General features: G+C 36.1%; 1 long non-coding RNA gene and 1 pseudogene across 1 annotated transcript in view; one reads left to right on the forward strand and one right to left on the reverse strand.

Moving 5' to 3' along the window:
* Nucleotides 1–24,279, forward strand: part of LOC141497594 (uncharacterized) — a 48,826-nt gene that overhangs the window by 18,803 nt on the left and 5,744 nt on the right. The window contains exons 2-3 of the long non-coding RNA XR_012471370.1: nucleotides 12,811–12,968; nucleotides 21,983–22,150. This is a non-coding gene — a long non-coding RNA (uncharacterized LOC141497594). The remainder of the gene's footprint in view (nucleotides 1–12,810; nucleotides 12,969–21,982; nucleotides 22,151–24,279) is intronic.
* LOC141496898 (peptidyl-prolyl cis-trans isomerase-like 4 pseudogene) lies at nucleotides 11,913–12,783 on the reverse strand (annotated as a pseudogene).

A 24,279-nucleotide genomic window follows, 5' to 3' on the forward strand; every position in this document is an offset into this window, starting at 1 on the left:
ACATCACACTGACTAGTATTTGGTTATTTGTAGTAAACATCTCTCTTACTGGTAAATAAACTTAGAGGATTAGGATAATATCATTTATATATTTCTATCATCTGAAAACATCTAACATATATGGTAGACAAGCAATATAGTTAGCTGAATGAAGGAATAAATGAGTTAAATACTTTTGAGTACTTTGAAACCATTCTAAACTCTTTGAATTTCTAATTTTCTTGCATAGGGCCACTGGCATTACATTTTAAAGAGAATCCAGATCTCTGATTTCTGAGATGGAAACTTAAACATCTGTAATATATATTCTTCCTTTTTTTTGATTCTTCCTAAAACACACTTGCCTAAAGTTTCCAATTGTGTTGGACTGCAAAAGAAAAATGCTATTTCTGCATAGTTTGTCTAGAGTATGGCAAAATTCCACACAAAATATCCTGTTCAGAACTCTACCAACACTTTTACTCCCCACCCCCCATCCTACCTCCCTACTTTGTAACTTTTCCAAATCTAGAAGAAAAATTTCAAAGACAGTGGTCACATATACTGTTACTTTTGGGAGAATTATTCCCCTTTAGGGTTAATTGTAGGGTTAATTTCAGGAGAGAATGAAAGGAACTGGAGAGTGAGGGGATGAGTGTGAGTAAAGGAAGGGGGGAAAGAGAATGTTTATTTCTTGGAGGAGGGAAAAATTCAATCAATAAATAGGTTCAGTAATGGCGGTTTTTTTTTTCCTCCTAGACTTCTTTCTACCTTTTATTTTTCTCTGAAATTGATATCTACCTGGACTAGGTAAGATCATGATCTTGAAGATAATGTAAGGTTCATTGGTATACTAGCAAACAATTTTTAATTTTATATGACATTATTATTTTATTGTGATTACACTCCTCTTCCATATATATAGAAAACATAACTTTAAAATGTGGTCAGTTATTCTAACTACTGATAAATTTTTGGCAGGTGATAGAACTACTTAACAAGACACCTTTATTCCTAAATTCTTTTTCTTCGGGAATCTTTCCAGGTCAGAGTTCATCAGTGTATGTTTATAATACTTTTGCCAGTTTTTAGTATTTTGTATTTATCAAAATTTCCCATGTGTTTAAAAATCAGTCCATTCTTTCTTAACAATTTCCAGCAAACACAGAGAGAACCAGATTTGCAAGTGAAAGAAAAATCCAAAATGTTGGGGGGGGGAACAACTCCAAAACAAAAAACTATCCCTGTTTTGTCACAGTGAATCAATAGTGCAATACATTTCCTTAAGAACTTCTGATCAAAACATGGGTGACATAACAATGCAACAAATTCTCCTTCAATGAAAATCTCTGAATGACCAAATTTTAAAGCCACTTCACTTCACTTGTATCTACTTATTTTTCTGATAAATGAAGTTATAGAAAACCAAGTGAAGTAGATATGTGAAAACACTGCGGAAAGTGTTGTAAGATACAGTAATTCCCATTTCTGGCAACTTTACCCATCAAGATCATGAATATGCTCTTGACTGATGAGTTAAATGAAAAAAACCTGCCCTTTCCTCTGGAGAGCTGGACTATTGTAAAGTCCTGCACAGGAAATTTTGTGTAAAATTAGGCAGGAGAGCGTCAGTGTGGGGAAAAAAATGGAAAAACCTGACTTTACAGACAGGAAAACCTGAATTCAAGATCTGTGTTTTATACATATTGGCTGTGAGACCCTGAGCAATCATTTAACTTGTAGTGCCCCAGTAAGTTGCCTAAGACTAGGTAAGTTGCAAAACAGGTGGTAGAAAGATTTTTTTCACCAGTTTCCTATGCCAACTCACAATTCTGGGCAAATTAACATAAAATAAGGCAGCAGATTTGAATTGAGTCCAGCACAATAATAGCAAGATATGGAAGTTGGCAGCCTCCTGATGAGAAAGGAGCCAAAAATCTCTTAACAGGCATAGAGGCAGCACAGTGGTGTGTACTCAAGCCAGCTCAAGCCAGTCAACCAGTTTTCCTCTCATGATCAGAGGGCTAAATTTTTAATGTGAGCATTAACAATTGTTTTGTAAATTGTCTAGACTTAAGGAAATGATGAATAAAATGCTAATAACGTAGAATTGAATCATGAGTACTTTCTATCCCCTGGCTTGCCAATTAAATTTTTAATAATAATAATAGAATACAATGCCTGTTACTGTAAGTGCCTTACAGATGTCATATCATTTGATCCTCACAACATCTCTGGGAGGTAGGTGCTACTATTAATCCCATTTTACAATTGAGGAAAATGAGGTAAACAGAGTTTAAGTGACTAGCCTAAGATCACACAGCTTGTAAATGTCTGAGGCTAGATTTGAACTCATCTTCCTGACTCCAAACACAACACTCAATTGTGGCAAGATGTTTTTCTGACTCAGGTCTCTTGCTGCATATATTAAGAGAAAGCCTGGTAGAAAAGGAATTCTGGTTCAAACTTCTTGCCATTACTATGGTAAAAAAAAAAGGACCCTGCCCCAGTCTCTATTTTGAACTTCCAGAAATTATTCCTGGAAACTCAAAGGTCACAACACTTGCAGAATAAAGACTGGGAAAGAAACCATAGCTCCTGCTTTGACTAGTTGGTAGATGTCCATATCTTGCTCCTTCTGTTACTTGTTTTCAGTTGTGTATGTCCTTATCTTCCTCTCCTGCTTTCTGTAAAATTCCTCTTTTCTCTGCATCTTATGCATTCACATTCTTTATAAGGTTGCTGAAGCAGATACTCTGCGCTCTGCCTTTTCATTTATGAGTCTCTGCTCTAAGGGTAAATAAAATATGCAGATAATTATCTTTGTGTTTTCACTGATTGATTGGCTGTAGTAACTAATCAAGGGAACCTTGTACAATTTTTAATCACGCCAATCATTGTGCCACCATGATCACCCATGAATCAGGGCAAGAATACTCTAGTTAGTGAGACTATGAATTAGCCCAAACATTTTGGGAACCATTTGAATTATGCCCTCAAAAGGCACTAAACTTTACCTACTCTTTGATTCACCTTCAGTGAATTCAACTTTTCATTGATGGCTTATTAGGGTATATGCTCTAACTTGGTTATAGACAGAGGAAAAGGAAGGTCTCATGTATAAGAAAATATATCAATGAATGTTGGATTGCTTTCTAAGCAAGGTAGAATTGAAGTAGTTAAAAAGAAACATGAGATATGTAGATTTAGAGTACCCACCCCAAGTATTCACTTGGTAATTATTGTGCCCAACCTGTGGTAGAGCATTTTGACATCATATTGGTCTGATTGTTCTGAGTCAGACACACTGTAACTTGTCTCTAGCATAGTGATGTCATTTTGATCTTCCATAATAGAGGACAAGTACCAGACAATCAACCAACCAATCAATCCACCACCCCACCCACCTACCCAACCAACAATAATATCAATACTTTCTGGGTAGCAGAGAATGGAAAACCAATTAGGTGTCCATCAACTGGTGAAAAATTGTGGTATGTGAATATAATGAAGTATTGCCATACTATAGGAAATGAAAACTATGAAGAATTTAGAGAAACCTGGGAAGATTTGTTTGAATAGATGTAGAATAAATGAAATAGAGCTAAAAGAACAACTTATATAATGTTTCAATTAATGTAAGGAAAGACTGAATAACATTGAAAGACTTCAGAACTCTGATTAATAATTTTAGAAGACTGATGATGAAGTATGACATTTCTTAGCAAAAAGATGTAGGTAAAGTAGATAGAAGGCATGAGGCATACATTTTTAGGTGTTACCAATATATTGATTTGTTTCTATTGACATGTTACAAAGGAGGATCATATATGAGAAGTCTGAAGAAAGTGACTTGTAAAAAAATAGAGCATCAGTAAAATATAAAAAAAGTAAAAAGAATATAGTAGTTAAAAAAAAAGTAAAGTAAAAGTAAAAACATACACACACTTGAGAAGTCTGTTTTCATACTCTCTCAGAGGAAGCATGTTATCTTTCCAGAGTCAAATGACTGTACTATATGACAGATGAATTACTAAAAAAAAAAGCGGTGTTATTTCTACTAACATGGATCTGTGAACCTCATGCTAAGAGTCCACACCCTCTTTTCCTGTGTAATTTTTGTTCATGCCTTTCCATAAGTACTCCATAATGTATGGAAAGAACAGTGGACTCAGTCAGCAGAACTGGGTTTTAATCTTAGTTCCTACACTTAACTATTTGTATGACTGTGAGCAAGTCATTTCTTTGAGCCTTAGTTCCTCATATATATAAAATGGAAATAATACTTGTACTCTTTAACTCATATGGTATATGAATGCACTAATTAAAGCATTAAAAAAGGATATAAACATTAGAATATTAGGAAAGTGCCATGTTACCTGTTTCATGAGTAATAAGGGACTGACATTGCACTGAAATCTGTGACTTTTTGAGAGTTGGCCTGAGACCATATGTGGTGATGAGTGGGTGCTAAATTGTGGATTAAGAAGAATCCATTTTATTCAATCTTCCTGTGGTCACCTCTTTAATTCAGGCCTTTAATGACCCATAACTGGATTACTCCTCGAAGTTTACTAGTCTTTTAGTGCCCAGTTTCTTTTATCTTGTAATTTCTTCTATAGGTTGCAGCCATGTCAATCTTCTTAAGGCACTGTTATTCTTTCTGTTTAATTTCTAAAACCTTTCATTGGCTCCCTAGTGCTGGCTGAGTAAAGTCAAAATTCTTTAGACCAAAATTCAAGACTAAAGCAGTCTGGGTTATGTATTTTTTCAATGTTATCTCCCCAACCTTATCTCCTGTTATTTTTAGAATGAAAAGGGATTTCAGAGGTTATCTAGTTTAACTCCTAAAAAATCACGAATTTTTTTCTTTAGAATTCCTATAAATGGTCATCTAAAGTGTGATGAAAAACTCTAATTGTGGGAAGTCACTTTTCCCTTCACTTTTCCTCCTTCTACCTTTCACTTTCCCCAGCACTGTCCTTTTCTATTTTGGGGGGATCCCTCTAATTAGTTAGAATTTGTCTTCCTGGGGGGGCTTAGGTGACATAGTGGATAGAGCACTGGCTCTGGAGTCCGGAGTACCTGAGTTCAAATGTGGCCTCAGACACTTAATAATTACCTAGCTGTGTGGCCTTTAGCAAGCTACTTAACTCCATTTGCCTTGCAAAATCCTAAAAAAAAAAAAAAAAGAAAAAAAAGAATTTCCTATTCTATCCACTGATCATCTAAATCCTCTCCTACACAACAACCCTTTAAATATTTGATACTTATATCATGTCCCTCTAAATCTTCCTTTCTCCAGGCTAAATATTTCTAGTTTAGTTAGTCTTCTTATGGCTTAATTTTAAGTCTCTTAACACTCCTCTGTGTGTGCTCCCACTGGGGAGGCTCCAGTTTGTCAAACGTCTTCTAAAATGTGATTCTCAGAATGAGATAACAATGGGGCGGCTAGGTGGCGTAGTGGATAAAGCACCGACCTTGGAATCAGTAGTACCTGGGTTCAAATCCAGTCTCAGACACTTAATAATTACTTAGCTGTGTGGCCTTGGGCAAGCCACTTAACCCCATTGCCTTGCAAAATCCTAAAAAAAAACAAAAACAAAAAACAAAAGAATGAGATAACATGCCAGATATAGTCTGATTAGGTCAGAGATTATTCCCTGCTCCTCAGTCCCCTCCTTACTGAGGACAATAGTCTGTACAATGCTCTTTGACCAGCTACATCAGATTACTAACACACTTGAGTTTTCAGGTCTGTAGAACTCAGGTTGTTATTGTTGTTTTTACATCAACTGCTTTCTAAGTCTTTATTTATATCTTGTAGTTGATTATTTGAAGCAAAATTCCAGACTTTCCATTTTGGTGTAAACCAAATTTCAGTGATTAAATTTAGCATTTTTAGCTATAATCCCAGTCTCTGCTAGCTTTTTTACTCCAAATCTGTTTGTTGTCCTACTTAACTTTTAAGGCTTGATTAATTTATACTCATTTCTCTGATGACTTTTTTCATTTCTCAAGTCAGATATGACCTCTTTTATGAAATCTTATAACTTTGTATGACTCTTGTTATATGTTATTTTAATATAGTCATTTGCTAATAGATTATAAATTCCCTGAGGACTTCTAATTTATAATTGTATTCTCATACCATTATAGCATATACATAACATATATATATATATATATATATATATATATATATATATATATATATATATATGAAGGGTTTTTTTTTTTTTTTGTTTTTGCAAGGCAATGGGATTAAGTGGCTTGCCCAAAGCCACACAGCTAGGTAATTATCAAGTGTCTGAGGTCAGATTTGAACTCAGGTACTCCTGAATCTAGGGCATGTGCTCTATCCACTGCCCCACCTAGCCTCCCCGAGGTTAGAAACAGTCATTTTACTTTGAATATACATAGAAATCAAATGAACAAGATCGTTCTTTCGTTTCATGTTTGTTTTTTATTTTAACACGAAGAAACCTTCCAATTGCTTGTGGCAAAGCCCAATATGGTAAAGAGGAAAAAGGATTGACTCTGGTGTTTAAGATCTTGAGTTCAAATCCTGATTTTGACACTGATAATATGTGTGACTTTAGGCAAATCACTTGACATCCTGGACTTCAGTTTGCTCATTGTGCAAAATGATCCTGTGATATCACAAAAAGAGTGTTTGATATGGAATCAGAGGACCTGGGTTTTTAATCTTGGTTTTGCTATTTAATGCTGTTTATTTACTAAGCACCTGCTATTATGCTGTGGTAATTAATGCAAAGGATAAATGTAAAGCAAAAGCACCGTGCTCTAATTCTAATGGAGGAGACAATAAGCAAACAACTATATGTACATATGAGATATTCAAAATTAGAATCAAGATAATCTCTGGTGAAAGTAAGATAAAGTAAGAGAGCAAGATCACTTCAGAGTGTGTAGGAGGTAGGGACCAGCTTCTTGAACTCTCCATCCCTCACTTCATTTATAAATGAAGGCATTGGACTAAATGACTTCAAAGAACCATTCAAACTCTAAAATCCTATTTTTATTATAATAGTAATGATATTCATAATCATTTCCCAGAACTATAGCTTTTTGTGACCTGTCTAATTCTATTGGTGTCATTTCTTGGCAATATTTAGCCAGAATTCTTATCATGTGGTGGAAGAAAAGAGCAGTCTGGCATAAACATATTGTGTAATCCATTTATGGAGCAAGAAGCATTCTAAGGCGAGAAACCTAAGAGAAAATTCTCAAATTGGGCTGGATAGTCCTTGGTGGTTATAGTCCTTAGCAGCAGGGTGGGGAGGGGGAGCTAGTTTCTAGATTATTCTTCTGTTTCTTCTTCACTATAGGAAAGTACTTCCCCCCCTCCCATTTCTATTCTTCATGCAAATCTAATTGAGTTTTACTACTTCTAATGTGTGAAAAATTCAGTAGGGATCTAAAGGAATTCTTCCCTTCTCAAAATATGAAATGTTAACAATTAACAATTTTACCATGCAAAGGAGTGAATTAGGCTAATTGACTTTGATTTTGCTGGACAACCAGGCCATTGTGTCTTCTGACTTAGCTGTCTTTCTGCAGCTGCCATGGATATTTGTCTCATTCTAAAGCTTCATTTCAGCTGGAGGCCTCTATTTTTCTTGCTTGACATCTTACATCTTCTTTAGGGCGTTTGGATATTAGAGTTTGCCTTTGAACAAAACAATTCAAGATGGTCACGAGAAGCTGATTGTTGGCTCTCCCCAATACTGGCCCTTGGGGACTTTGCCTTGAACATTTACTCATACACTACAGCAACAAGTCAAATGTAAGTCTTCAGCCCCAAGACAGGCAGACGCTCTCTATTACCGAGATGTATGATGTAATAATTAAACTACCATTTTGTGCAGGCAGTTTCATATGAAGATCCCAAAGCTATATAAACATCTGCTGGCAATTTATTGCCTAACACAACATTAGTTAGCATTTATTGGGTGTTGATAATACACTAGGTGTTGTGCAGTACAAAACTCAAAAATTGGACACAGTCTCTGTCTGGTGGATGTAGAAAATGGAGCTTTACAATAAGAAAAGAAGACCAATGCTAGTCTCATAGCAGAATAATTGAAGCTCTTATTGAGTAAAGGTTTTTCTAAAGTTATCCTCTCTTAAGTTAGTGACAGAATTAGGATTCAGGCTGGATTGGTCCTTGTGTGTCATAAAAGATTACTTATGTTTCCCTTTTTGATGATTATCTGTGTCTCTTTCCTCTTCCTCCCTCTCATCTCTTATTCTCATCATGTACTCTGTCTACCTCTCCAAATTACTTTTCCTTTAAACTTATCTGTTCTTTTATTTTGTTCTCTTAGGAGCTTGTCTTCCTAGGTGACAACTAGCCAACATGATAAAACATCAGATAAATTAGTCTTCTATTGGAAGAGTGGAAAGAGTGAGCCATAAGACTTGATTTTGAATACCTGCTCCTTGAGCAACCCTGGATAAATCACTTCCCTTCTTAGGGTACCATGTAAACTCTGTATGTTCACAACTCATAGAAGACTGTTAATCTGCATCAGCAGAGGGAATTTGTACACTGAGTTTTCAAACTGATAAAATTTCCCTTAAACTAAGTAAACTGATTTCAAAAAATAAGCTGCCACTCCTTGAGGTCAAACTGTTTAATTTTTGTCTTCTTCGTATCCTTAGCAGCTAGAAAAGTACCTGATATGTCTGTGATGACTAATAAATGCTTGTTGACTGATTGATCGATCAGTCCCTGATGGTAGCCCTGTTAAATGGCTCACAGAATTCTTAAAGAAAAGTTAGATTTGTGCAGGTTCACACTTCACCTTTATCCCTTGGAATGAAGTCCAGCTTCACCATTCAGAAGTACATAAATCACTTTAGGGTAGGTGAAAGTTCATCTAGCCCAACATTTTTCCTCTGTTTTGCTTTATCCTAATCCTGGTTTGCTATTTTTTTCACCACACCCTCAATCTCCTGTCTCTAAAAGAAGCATAACTACCCCCCTTCAGCTCTTATAAACCCTTAGTTACAGCTACTTTTCTCAGTAACTTATTCCATATGTTCTAACATGCATGAGTTCTGTCGGGATTCCTCACTCATTCCTGGCTTCCTCATTTTTATATGGCATTCCCCAGTTTCTGAACCAATGTTGGAGAAAAAGAGTAAACTTTTCTCTTCATTTTATTGGTCTCATTTTCTTCATTTGAGAAAAATTCTGTGATCTCACGTTTCTCTAGTTTTCATGAGAATCTGTCCCCTCTTTCATTTCTTGAAACTGGGCTAGTTTGGTGGCTCTCCTATTCATCCTAATCAATACAGGGTGCTTCCTGTGATAGGTCATGGGGACAGAAAAGAGTTTTCCACAGAACAGTCTAATAAGAACTCTGAAAAGTAATAGGATCTCATCTCTGACTTCTCATTCAATTACCTTTGCCAGGACTGCCCCAGATTGAGTTTGTCTTCTTCAACCACAGCTGTGTAACCAGCTGATGACTTTCAAAGACCTTTTTTTTTTCCCTTTCCACCTCGACCTCTACAACTTCCATCCATCCAATCCCTTCCCCAGATTGGTGCCCAGATCTGATTGTTCCATGAGACACATATTCCATCCTTAGCTTGGCTTTCTGCTTCCAGACTAATTATTTCATTCTTTGCTAATAATAATTATTTTTATCTTTCAGATGGAAACATTTTTTCCCCATGAGGAGATGTTTTCTTTCCTGGGCACCAACCAACCGGCTTTATCACCATTTCCCTCCTTCCGCTCTTCTTGGTTACAGGGACAGGTTCTTCCAGTCCCCTTCTGTCCCTGATGCCAGAGGATGCAGGTGCACAGACCTCACAAATTGCACAGGGCCTGGCAATGCCCTGGTGGTGTGGAGTTGTGCTTAATTATTGTCGATTTGTAAGACTGACCTTTTAGATACACAGCAGGACAGGACGAAGCCTTTGCCAAAAACTGCTTTACAATGTTTATTACACCTCACAGCAGTCCCATTGTGGATGTACCAAAGTTCATGAAAGGGATAGTGACCTCTTGGTAGTTATTTTTTCATTGTACATATTTTTGAAATAAACAAGCTACCTCCTTTCTGCCCCCTTCCTCCCCCCAAAAACAAAACTTCACTGTATTCTATCTCACCAGTTAAAATTCTTGTCTCTTCAGAAAGAAATACTCTGGGGTCCTTGAATTCATACGAGGGGATGGAAAAATAAGCATTTATTAATCACCTATGATGTGATAAGTTCTTTACAAATATTATTTTATCTGTCCTCACAGCAACCTTGGGAGGGGAGGTAGGTGTTATTATTACCTTCATTTTACAGATGAGGAAACTGAGACATTCAGAAGTTAAAAGACTTGCTCAGGGACACACAAGTAAGAGGCTGAGATTTGAATTCAGGTCTTCCTGTTGAAAGATTTGAATTCAGGTTATCCTGATGCAACATTTGAATTCAGGTCTTCCTGATGTCAAGTCCAGAACTCTGTCCACTATGTTATCATTGTCTAGTCATGTTCAACTCTTCATGACCCCAATAGGGAGTTTCTTGGCAAAGTGGCATGTTTTGCCATTTTCTTCTCTAGATCATTTTACAGATGAATATCTGAGGCAAACAGGGTTAAATGACTTGCCCAAGGTCATGGAGCTAATTAGTATCTGAGACCAGATTTGAACTCAACCTTCCTGATTGCAGGCCTGGCACTGAACCACCTAACTGCCTTTCTATCCACTGTACCACCTACCATTTCATATTTTTTTTTACATAGTTATTCATTTTCTCTTTCCTCCTCCTACTAATTTTTCCTGAGCTAAGTGAATTTCAAGTTCAGGCCATCCCTGGACTCCAATGTCCAGTTGTTGAACACAGGTCTATCTATGGGCATTATATGATTTAAGAAGTGCAAGATTCATTCAGTTACTCAACAAGCATTTAAAAAATTATATGTTCATTTTGTTAAATGCTTCCTAATTACATGTAAAAAACAAACATTTTTGAAAATTTTGGATTCCAAATTCTTTTCATCTCTCCCACTCCTGCCCCACCTATTGAAAAGGCAAGCCCTATATGAATTATCCTTGTGTCATCATGTAAGACATTTCCATGTCAGTTATGCTGCAAAGGAGAATATGTATACACATAAAACAAAAAAAAATCTTTAAAAAAAAGTATGCTATGGGGACAACTAGGTGGTATAGTGAATAGAGCACTGACCCTGGTGTCAGGAGGGCCTGAGTTCAAATTTGACCTTAGATGCTTAATAATTGCCTAGCTGTGTGACCTTGGGAAAGTCACTTAACCCCATTGTCTTGCCAACCCCCCCCCCCCAATATATGCTTTAATGTGTATTCAGAGTTCAGCAGTTCTGTGTTTGTAGGTGGATAACATTTTTCATCATGGGTTCTTTGGAATTTAAGAAGATGCCATACTAAGAATTTAGGGATACAAAGAGAGGCAAAAACAAGCCCTCCAGGAGCTCACATTCTAACAGAGAAGACAGTATGAGAACAGGTATTTACAAGAGCTTTACAGAGTAAATGAAGGTAATCTCAGAGGGAAGGCAGTAGCATTTGGTGGAGTAGGAGAAAGAGATTTGTCCACTTAACTTCAGGTTTTTCATTCATATAATGATGATCCTAATCCCAAAAAGCATATATTCTAACTTTGTGATTCCTCAGATGCTGAATTAATCATGTTTCCCTCTGATTGAAATCTCAATTTCTTCATTTTTAAAATGTAAAAATCCCCTGTGTGGGGGTAGAAGATAAATTCCCTTTCAGTTTTTCTTTTGAAAACTAAAAAAAAAAATTATTTTTTAAGTCTTTCACTGTCCTGTATAGTTTGTATCAATTGAAAATTTACTTTAAAAGATTTAAGTGATCTTTGTTTTGATTGGATCTGTACAAGTTCTTGATCAGTATAAGTCACACTAGAGAAAATTTATAAGTTGGAATCTTCTTTTTGTCCAGCTCAAGATCATGTTTTGTATCCTGTTTGGGTTTTTACTTTATCTTTGAGAGAAAATTTAGAATATTTTTTCCTTGTCCTTTTCATATTATTTGAAATCATATTTGGTTTATTTTCTACCTTTCCCTCTCCCTTTAACTTTTGTAACAGACTGACTAAAATCTATATATATATATTCATCTATCATGTGTAAGCATATTCTCCATTTTGGAAAAGGATTTTTTCATGATCTTTCTTTTCAAATTCAATAAATAAACAAGAAAGGGCCTCTTCTCTACTCCAGACATGAATAACTTTATAGATTTTTATGGGCTCAAATCTTGAAAATATTATTTCCAGATCTTCATCTGTAGTCATTGAATTCAATTTGCACATAAATAGGACATTTTTTTGGAAGTTTAATATCTACATTAGGTAAATCTCCCACCATTTCATAAAGAACAACCTCAGCCCTTATTTCTTCAATTCCATTGGCTGATCTTCCTTTTGAAATCATCTACTTCTTCATTTGCTCCTGTCTGACTATTATCTACTTGTTCCTTGGTTGATTGTGGTGATTAATCAAAAATTGGTAAGTCAGCTGGGTCATCAAATGGATCTTAAGGTACAAAGTTTTTATCAACAAAAATCTCATTGATTTTCTTGATTATATCCATTCTTTCTGCTACTTTACCAGACATCATCAAGGTAATCTAGATTTTCTTTTGTGGTAATAAGAAATTGAGATCCATAGTAATCACTGCCATTATTCACCACAATAACTGAGCCCTTTTTCTAGTGCTTAGTTTTTGACATTTTTTTCTCCCTTAAGAAATCTTTCTTGATCATAATACAATTATTCATTCTCTTCCACAGCCAGTACTAATAGGACCACCAGTTTGTATGATAAAATCTCTTTGTACCTTATGAATGAGATAATAACTTCAGAAAATTCAAACAAGTCCACATTCTGTACAGATGGACAACGATGCCATCCCAATGGCTCCCAGTAGCACTGCCATGACTTCCATTAGGTGAGTTGCCTCTGAGTTGGTATATCATCACCCTATCTTCCCCTTCCCCCACCCATTCATTTCTAAACTATACCTTGAATGATTTATAGGTTGGGCATGTACAAACATCATTTTGAATCTCTCCATTACAATATTCAGAGCAATATTTCTAAGGCAGTAGCCTGGACAGAGACATGAAGGATATGTGGATTTCTCTTGATTTCTAATTACAGTCCCGGATTGTTTTTTTTTCCATTTTATTTTTTTAATGAGTCTCTCTTGAAGAACTTACTGATTGGGTTCATTGTGAGGACAGCATCTTTCAAAATGGCATTCAAAAATCATGAAGCCTGTGAGAATTTTATTTAATAAAAAGAATGTAAATATGCAAATAAAAGAGTAGTAAGAAAGTAGTCTCAACAGAAGATCCACAAGTGGTGTACTACACAAGAGACCCTTTCCTTCCCAGTTATCCAAGCACAGGTTCTCATGAAACAAAGCAATAGGTCAAGTATACTTTATTTATTTGAGAGCTGGAATTTCATTAATTCCTCCTCAGGACCTCATTAAGTTCATTTTTTTAGTCACTGAGTTATAAAATGGGAGAATTGAAAGGGACTGTAGAGCTCATCTAGTCTTAAGTCCATGCCTGATGCAAGAATAATCTCTACATCATTGCCCACAAGGACTCATTTTGAACAGTTTCACTAATGGAAGGCTTCTTTTTTGTTTACTGATAATTGTTAGAAAGCACTTCCTCATAGTTTGTCAGAATCTACTTCCTTATAATTTCTATTCATTGTTATTAATTTTGTTCTTTGAAGTCATACATATTAATCTCTCTTCTGGATGACAATATATAAAATATTCAAATATTGAATGGAACACTACTGAAATTGAATTGGAATCAGTATCATTAAATCCATCGAGAGAGATGGTAGTCAGCATTTTCATTTTTTTTTTTTGCAAGGCAGATGGGGTTAAGTGGCAAGCACCCAAGGCCACACAGCTAGGTGTCTGAGACCGGATTTGAACCCAGGTACTCCTGACTCCAGGGCTGATGCTCTATCCACCGTGCTACCTAGCTGCCCAGCATTTTAATTTCAAAGACTTTTTTTCCTTTCTAATTTTTCTGGCAATGGCATTTTCATTTCCTTAATTAAATATATTTGAAATCTGGGAGTCATTTTCAGTTTTCCCCTCTATCATTAGATAGAGCCTGTTATCAAATCTTATTAAATCTTTTAAATATTTCATGAATTTGTCTCTTACTCCCCATAGCCAATGTCACTAAGCTTTAGGCTCTCATCTCTTCCTTGGATTCCTCCAAGCTTATCTTCCTTCAGAATCTAATTTTTTCCCTCTACTTCATTTTTCTCATCACTACCAGAATAAGGTTCCTACATAGGGAATTTATGTCACTCCCCTCGACAATAATTTTCATTAATTCCATCTTTCTTGTAAAATTGGGTCAAAATTTCTCATCTTTGTATTAATAATCTTTCTTTTCTATAACTTCTACTCTCTTCCCCACCTGCCTCAAACTATCCAAACTTAACTCCTTTCATTTATCAATCCCTACTCTCCATTTAAGATCAGCCAGTTTCTTAGCCTTTCTCTGCACACACCATGTTTATTAGTGTCTTTTGTACTTTGCATTTTGCTCCCCTTAACCTAAATTGGTCTCTTATGATGCTCTTATGTGTGAGACAAATGTGGCATGAATGATAATACAGTTTGGTATACTTGCAAATAGATGAATGACAGCTCAAAGAATCCATTAATGAGTTGGTGTCAACCTATTAATTGTATTAAGGAATGACTATCCTTTTGTGCAATTATATTAACCAGTATTATAGAGCAATGAAGTTAGGAAACTTGAATTAAAATCATTCCTCAAGTTTTTAGTTGCTACAGGGTCAGAGTCATAACTTCTCAGAATCTTACTTTCCTGTAAAATGGGTATAATAACTCCTCTACTACTTATCCTTTGAGTTGGGGTTAGTCCCTTCCTAATAATAAGTTAAAGTGGGTTTACCCTACCATAAATTAAAGTACAAGGGACAAATGAAGCTATCTTGGTTAGTGTGACCCTGGAATGATTATGTGGGAAGCTAGAAAATGACTGGTGAAGAAGACTCATCCTCACTGAGTCAAAGAAGGCATACCTACAACTGTCCATGTAAATTCGAAATGAGGTACAGAAGAGGAAAGCTACTTAGTTAGATTTAGGGTGTGGGGGAATGGCTAATTATGCCTAATACAAGCATATACTTATTTTGCAGTAGTGTTGCATGGGACTGTTTCCACTTTTCTGACACTGTATTTTTCTTGGGGGATTGGTAGGGCAAGGGAGAACAAAGATGTAGTCTGGTGTAATGAGAGCTAACATTCTGTTTAGGAATAAGTGCAAGCTATGCTCATTGACTTAAATAATTAATAATATTGGATAACATTAAATTAGCAAAGCAGTCCTATTATAGAAACAACTCTCCCTGGGATTTGTTAGAATGAAAATACCATATTATTCTAGCTTTGAGGAAAAACCACAGCTTACTCTAGCTTTGTGGATTCAGGATAACCACAACATACTAGAGTTCTGTGCATTGGGAATTGTGAGCAAGGCAACAAAATGATTAAGGGACTGTGGGGACTAGCTTATGAAAAAAGGATTAAAAGAATTAGGTGTGTAGAGCTGGATGAAGAAAAGGAAGCCTTATTGTCTCTTAAGTATTCAATGTATGTTGCTCTTCAAGGAGAGGAGTCTTCAAGGCAATCTAAGGGAGTGGAGAAATGGAAGAGAGGGAGGGAAATGTCTGCACAGTGTAGAACAAAGAAAAGTACAATTTCGTCTGAAAATCAAGGAAGATTTCCCAAAAGAAACATTTATTAAACTCTGGGTTAGTCTTCCAAAGCAAGCAGCAGAGTCTAAAATGGTGCCTTAAAAATATGAGGCATTAAAAAAAATACCCAATTCTTTGTGAGCAGTCCCACAGTGGTGAATTAGTAATAGGGGTTTAAAAAAATACCTTTTGCACCTCTTTAACTCTTTTCATCCAGGATCTCTAAGCACTCTATAAACTTTAATGAAGTAAAGTTCAGCATATTGGTGGTTACACCATGAGGCTGCCAATTTTGCTTTCCATCTGGCATTCAAATGACATCTAGTGCTTAACTAGTAAGTTTCCATTGGTAGGTAGGAAAAATGAAGTACCAAAGTTCACTACTTTTTTCCCTAGGTTATCTTTAGGTTTTATGCTTTTTCCAAATTGTATTTTTTTAAAAAAAATTTTAATTAAGACCTTTCACCTAGAGCTAGTATTCTACTCCACCTACCTAAATATTTATGGTTGAGGTGTTGACTTCTTTATATGTCAGCTTATTCTCAGTTTCTTTCTCTCCCTTTAGGGACCTGAAGAAAGATCAAAATCATTTGTCTTCTCTCCTAAACATGGAAGTCTGAAGACTAGTAGTATCTTTTTTTCCCTAAGGTCCTGTCAATTCTGTTCCTTCACATAGGCAAAGATCATTGAATAATCAGTCTCCACCAATGAAGAGACAAATAAACTTAGAACCATGGATTTTACTCATAATCATATAAGATTGATTGAAATCTTTTCATCATCTTGTTCACTTCTCTGTATGCTCTCTAGCTTACTGATATACTTCCTAAACTGTGGCATCCAGAAATGAAACCAGAGCAAAATACAGAGGGGCTAACTATTACTTATTCCAGAAAGTTTTGCTTCTCTAAATGAAGCCCAAATTTTTATTAGTTTTTTTGACTGCCCTATCACTCTGCTGACTCATGTTGAACTTGTCCACTAAAACCCCTAGATATTTTATCAGAAATATTGCTTTCTAATAATGCCTTTCCTCATCTTGTACTTTTGTGATAGATTTCTTTGAAACCCAAATAAAAAGTTTTACAATACTTATTTTAATTTTATCTTATTAGATTTAGTACATTGTTCTAGAGTAGTTGTCTTATCAAGATAATTTTGGATCCTGACACTCATCCTTAGGGTTATTTCTTCCTCCCTTCTTTGAATCATCTACAAATTCAGCAATCATTTCATCATAACATTGAATATATTATACATTTACTTTGAGTTTGGCCATTCAACCAGGTCCAAATCCATTTAATTGTATTATCAGTTAATCCACAGCTCTCCATACCTTGATAAAGTGACTTTATTAAATAAAAGTAAACTCTATTTACTCTGTTTCTTTGATATTCAGTAAACCATGTCCAAAAAAAAAAAAAAGAAAATAAGGTGAGTCCAAAATGACCTATTCAAGACCTTGTAATCACCACTTCCCTTTTTAGGTGTTTATGTCTTTAATGATCTAATCTAGAAATTTGCCAAAAATTGAAATTAAGTACATTGGTCTATGGTTTGTAGATGAATTTCCCCCCCTTTTAAAAATAAAATCCTGCAGCATCTCTCTCCTTTTCCACAATCCTTCAAATATCACTGATAATATTTCAGCAATCACATATGTCAGTTCTTTTGAATACTTTCTCTGCTGCTTCTAATGTGCATGAGCTAGGGTGAATCACTTACCTTCTCTGAACCTTGGTTTTTAAAAGGGACTTTTATTGTCCCTTTCAGGTTTAAATCTTTGATCTTGCAATGAATATGGGAGCTGTGCAAGGATCCACAAATCAGAAAACTGAGGCTCACAAATGGCTTACCAAAATATAGAACTGGAAGGTATCTAAGAGACCAGAGAGTCTAATTTGACACATGAGATAATGGAGGAACAGAGAGAGTAAATGACTTGCTCAAAATTACAAATCTTCCTCATTCCAGATCTATATTAGTTACATAACTAAAAAGTAGATTAACCATGACTTATACATGATTTTGCTATTCTTCATCAGGAATTCCCTCCCTCCTTATCTCTGTCCCTGACTTTTCCTGACTTCCTTCAAGTCCCTGCTAAAATCCCATTTTCTACAAGATGCTTTTTCCAAAGCCCACTTAAACATGATTTATAGCATACTTCCTATGGTATGTTCAATTCTGACACATCTTTTTCTTTTGATCATTTCTTTTGATCATCACTCAGATATCAAATTGATCTTCCAAAAGTTCAGGTCTGACGGTATCACCTCTCCTTTGTCCCACACAATTTAATAAACTCTAGTGGCTCCTTGTCACTTCCAGAATCAAATATAAAATTCTCTGTCATCAAATCCCTTTGTAACTCAACCCATTCCTACTTTTATTTTTTAAGTACAAAGTAAACATTCATTACAGATTTTTTAAAAAAAAATTCAATCATAGATATACAACATCTAAGAAACATATGGAAGAGGGGAGGGAAAGGGATATTATAAAGTATCACATTTATTGCTACATTACTGTTATATACAAGACCATTCTCAAAATCTATTTTAAAAAGTTAGGATTATTTAAAAATTCCAAATAGTCTAGGCAGCTGTTTTGACACTTATATAAATTACTTTTTTTAATGAGCAAAAAAGCAAAAACCAGTCATCTTGAGGTACTCAGAAACACAATTTCCCCTCAATTGTTCTTTTCCTACTTTCTAGTTTTTGTATACCTTACTGCAACAGGGGGATCTTTGTGTTCCTTCATTTAGGAAATTTAGGACTTCATTCTACTTCTCCATGCCTTTTTGTTATTATTTTTGCTAGAATTTGCTATTCTTCATCAGGAATTCTCTCCCTCCTTATCTCTGTCCCTGACTTTTCCTGACTTCCTTCAATCAAGTCCCTGCTAAAATCCCATTTTCTACAAGATGCTTTTTTCCAAAGCCCACTTAATACTAGTGCTTTTCCTCTGTTTGATTATCTATATTTTATTTTGCATCTCTCTTGTTTTATTTACATAGCTGTTTGCATGTCATCCTCCCATTAGACTGTTTATTCCTTAAGAACCAGGACTGTCTTTTGCATTTCTTTTTAATCCCCTGTGTTTAGCACAGTGTGCTACTTATTGATTGATGGAAGGGAAAGATGAAGTGTGAAGATTGTAAGTACCAGACCAAAAAGTTTCCTATTGAGAAGGTTCAGTGAATGGCATGCTACTTAGGGAAGGGAGTAGGTGTGAAGGACAATTAGGCAACCAAGGAAGCTGGCAGCTGGAAGGACATGCTGAGGAAGGTGGGGATGGTAATCTTTTATTGAGTCATTATCACCTTGTAGAAACTTTTGGTGTGGATGGAGATAAAGTACTTGATATCTCAGTTGGAGGAATGAAGAGAATCGGAAAGGGTGAGAAAATTGTAGAAAAATTGTAGAAAACAAGATCAGAAATTAGGTCACTACAAGGAATTTATCATTCCAGGTCAAATGTTGAACCAAGGATTGTCTTGCTAAATGTCATTTGAACAATTAACTGGGACTGATACATTTGATGATTAAATATTACATAGCTTTGTAACTTTAAATTATAAATAATAAAGAATACCAAATAATAAAGCCATCACATTAAAAATAAATGATAACATTAGAAATAATAAATTAATTCATGACAGATGATAATAATAATACCAATAATTATGATGTTACTATTATTGTTATTTTGGCACAGTCAATGATCTGTATTTACCATGGTCATTCCTTTTTGTTCTTTTTTGACCAGTAGTCTGTAAGTTAGAGCAGGGGTTATTTTATTTGGGCTTTTGTTTCCCTACTAAATGCTTTTCAAATATACCTAACAACTCTGGGAGATATGGGCTATCCCACAGTTAGTAAGCCTCTGAGGCTTAATTTGAACTTAAGTCTTCCTGACTTTGGGGCCAATACTCTATCCACTCTCTAGATGTGGATGTCATTAGATGGTGAATTCCTTGAATTTTTTTCCCCAAGGTAATTGGGGTTAAATGACTTGCATAATGTCACACAACTAGTAAATCTCAAGTATCTAAGGTCACATTTGAACTCAGGTCCTCCTGACTGTACCTAACTGTTCTGGACACAGAGACTCCTTCCCCCCAGCCCTCAGCACAGTAGAAGATAATTTTTGACTTGGGTAGTGAGTGTCTTTTTATAGGATTTTAGGAGTGGGCATCATTGTGTAACTTGATCTCTTCAGGAGCTTGTTCCTGACCAAGCTTGGTCTACTTTTGACTCAAGGACTCATCTATCTTTCTGCTTATAAGCTCCTCTGTCTGTGAAAACTTGTGCTTGGCTTAGGAGTATAACATCAGTATTCCTCACCTGCTTTTGCCAGATGGTCTCCTATCTTTTTTAAGAGATCAAAAATCTCATCTTGAAATTCTCAAAAAAGGATTTACAGTCACCAAAATTTTTATTTTATTAAAAGGATTAAGGGGATAGCAATGAATGTACAGTAACAATGATGAGAAATAATTCATTTTTGATGTCTATTAAACATTTTTTAAGTCGATTACATACACTATTAGTGGCAGCTAGGTAGCAAAGCGGATAGAATGCTGTTTTAAGTGACAGGAAGAGCTGAGACAGTAGTCTCTGACACTCAGCAGCATTGTGATCCTGGGCAAGTCACTTTATCCTGTTTGCCTCAGTTTCCTCATTTGTAGAATGAACTGAAGAAGAAAATGGAAATCCACTTCAGTATCTTTGCCAAGAAAATCCCAAATGGGGTCATGAAAGGTTGGACACAACTGAAAAAAATCAACATTATATGCCAGTTATTGGAAAAGAACTGATGTTGGGAACGATTGAAGGCAAAAGGAGAAGGGGACAGCAGATGTCAATGTTGAAGAAACAATGAACATGAATGATAACATGATATGTCAGGCCCTGTATTAGTTGCTGTGTTTACAAATACAAATAAAAAGACAATCCCTACTTTAAAGGAGTTTACAACCTAAAGAGGAAGACTACATGCAAAAGGGGGAGTCAATCAACAGACATTGATTAAGTATCTACTATTGGAGGTAAATCTCAAGATAGAATTAGTTTTTTCCATCTTTAACTTCTTCCCCTGGCTATGAGGGATAAGAGACAGAATTCAGGGAGAGTGATGCTCTCTCACCTGGAATGGAGACTTATGGAGAGGGAAGTGATCAGGTTCATTTGCTTCCATTATTTCATCTACTATTCTTAGCTTGTAGTTATCTCTTGGGTACCCCACAAATTGGACCACTCCATTCTGCCACAAGAATCTCTATGCACAGGAGACTGCAGGGGAGGAGGAAGGATGCCTTGTGTTAGAGGTGACCTAATAATCCAAACTTGTGTGTGCTTTTGTATGAACAGACAAGATGGAAGATTTAACTCTCCTCTTCTGACTCTGCTCTCCCAGAAGCCTCTAAAAACAGTTCCTGAAAACCAAGTTTAAAGATGTCATCAAACTGAACTCTGAGATAGGTGTCTGCTTGAATCTTCCATTCTATGGAAGCATTTGTGACATAGGTGTTCCAAGCTTCTATACAAATGGTGGAGGGGAGGGAAGTCCCTAAACTCTTAAGCACTTTGTGCCTCTCATTTAATTTTTTTATTTTCAAGATGCTATAGAGGGAAGAAAGTAACTATCATGGAGAAAGCATGAAGTAAGGTAGAGATCAGTGGCTTAAATCAGAGGACATAAATTTTCTTCCCAAGTTTGCCATTACATAGCTTTGTAACTTTAAATTAACATCTCTAATTTCTTCAGGTGCAAAATGGGAAAAATAATAGTTGTCTTAAATGCCTCAGGGGGCTGTTGATTGTTGTGAATATTGAATGCACCTGAAAATAATTTGAAAAGCAAAAAAAAGTTCCTGCAGCTGTATATAGTAGGGTATTCTCTAAGGGCAGAGCAGGCCCTAACCTTAACTGTGAGGTTGAGGAAATTTACCTTTATTCTTCTGTGATCAGTTCTGGGTGTCACATATTAGGAAGAACATGGATAAACTGCAAAAAAGTCCTGAGCAATATAACCAGTTTATTAAAAGATCCAAGATCATGCTTTTGAAGGAGCCGGGGCTACTTAATCTGGAGAAGAGAGAACCTAGAAGAAACATGATAGTTCTCTTTAAGCATTTGACAGACTAATTTTGAAGGGGATTAACTTCATTCTGTTTTACTCTAGAGTCTATAAGATAGAACCAGAAGAAATGAATGGAATTGCAAAGACACTATCTGCCCTACTTTCCCATCCAGATCTCTCCTACCCCAAAGTTTATTTTATTGATGAAAAATCCCTACAACTGGTGATAGTATTGTAACCCAACCAAGATTACTATTGCTTCTGGAAAAGGTAAGGCAATAATCAATTGCCCAATAACTTTTTTTAGCCATCCTCAAGATTTCATTCTTCCTGGTCCATCTATGTATTCTCCTCTGTATGGTATGTGTTGTCTCTTTTTATTGGAATGTTGAGTTCTTTGTCAGGGACAGTTTTGTGTCCTGGTATCCTTCTCTATCCTCTTTTGTGTTTGTATCCTTCTCTTGACCCATAGCAAGTCTTAATAAATGCTCATTCATTCTTTTATTCAGGCTTGGTGGAAGGAAACACTTTCTATCAGATAAACAGGATAAATTGGAGATAAGCAACCCAGGAAAGGCAATAGCATTAAATGGGAGGGGAAAGTTTTCTTAGAGAGGTGGGATTTTAGATAGGACTTGAAAGAAGCTAATGGGTCCCTCATTAGAGGCCTTCAAAGTAAGCCCAAATGACCACTTGTAAGGTGTATTGTAGGGTAGATTCTTGCTATGGAAGAGATGACCTCCTATTCAAAAAGTTTCCTAAAACCTCTAGGATCAAATAAATACAGAGAAATCCAATTTCACTAAGATTTTGGGTCACTCTATAAAACCTGACTCCTTTCTTAGCCTCCCAGTCTTCTAACTTACTCTCTTCACTTTTCCCTACCCCACCCCCCCCATCTTCTTTGAGCCAGGGACCCTGGCCTCTGCTTATCACAGAAGATACTACAACTCTTGACCTCTGACTGTCTCCCATGCCTGGAATTTCCTCCTTCTTATCTCTACATCTTGACTTCCCTGGCTTCCTTCAAGTTCCCAGCTAAAATCTCACCTTGAGAAGGCCTTTTCCCCTTAATGCTTTGTTCCCTTTGTTGCATATCTCCAACTTAACTTGTTTATAGCTTGTTTATACATAGCTGTTTGCATGTTATCTCTCTCATTAGGCTGTGAACTTCCTGAGGGGAGGGACTGTTTTTACTTTTCTTTGCTTGCTATTTTAGCACAGTGCTAATGGTACATATGGTTCTTAATAGGGTGGCTAGGTGGTACAATGGATAGAACTGACTTACAGTTGGGAAGACTCATCTTTATGAATTCAAAATCCAGCCTCAGACACTCAGGAGCTGTGTGACCCTGGGCAAGTCGCTTCATCCTTGATATACCTCAGTTTCCTCATCTATAAAATGAGTTGGAGAATGAAATGGCAAACCACTCCAGTGTCTGCCACAAAAACCCTAAATGGGTCAGGGAAGAGTCATACACAATTGAAATGATTCAACAATAAAAGGTTCTTAATATATATTCCCTCCAGAGCTTCTGTGTGATATCGCTTCTAATTTGAAAATCTATGATTGTGGGAACTCTTTTGCCTACTTCGAACATTGAGTATTCTTGTGTTATGTCCTCTAATACTCTAGTATTCTCCTTGGATGGTTCTATTTTTAGCATTAGTTCTCCATCTTCCACCTCCCTCCTCTTCCCCAGTAGCTTAACCTTGTCCATTAGTTCACTTAGGGAGGACCTAAATTTTCAAAAAGTAGCTTATTGTACCAAAGATATGACTCTGATGGTGGCATTTTAGTAAAGACATTTCAGGGCAGTTGAACCCCTCTGTCTCTTCCATATGAGTTGTTTTCTCTGCACAGAAACTAAAAGTTCCTTTTAAGAAAGGAATAGGTTTTCTTTGTCTTCTCTGCTTAAAAGAAGCCCTTGCAACCTTTCCCTATATTTTTACAGTCTCACAGAAGTGCTTGGGTCCCTTTGCAACTCTGCAAAAACACTCTTTCTGTGACTCTAGCTCAATAGCTTTTATTTGAAAAAATTATGAGAGAGAGGAAAATAATAGAAACCTTCAAATGCAACCTAAAATTGCTTTTTTTCAGCCAGATAATTATTATTTAAATTTATTAAAATGATCTATTGGGTCACTTAGGGGCATCTATTCAGTCCATGATTCTCAAATTTTTTGTTCCCTTGAATCCTCTTCTAGGATTGGTCAGCAGGGGGCAGTGCAGGGTGAGTTTTCCCCCCCAGCCCAAGCAAAGAAAGATTTGGTCCATGTAGGATAGAAAGCAAGTTTCAGGTGATGTTTATTTTTAGCTCCGTTATTTACTGGTGCAAGTGAGTAATTACCAGTTTAAAGTCAAAAGTTGTTCTTGGGATGTGAATAGTGGAGGAGAA

Source organism: Macrotis lagotis, chromosome X, assembly GCF_037893015.1.
Source record: "Macrotis lagotis isolate mMagLag1 chromosome X, bilby.v1.9.chrom.fasta, whole genome shotgun sequence".
NCBI classification, from domain to species: Eukaryota; Metazoa; Chordata; class Mammalia; order Peramelemorphia; family Peramelidae; genus Macrotis; species Macrotis lagotis.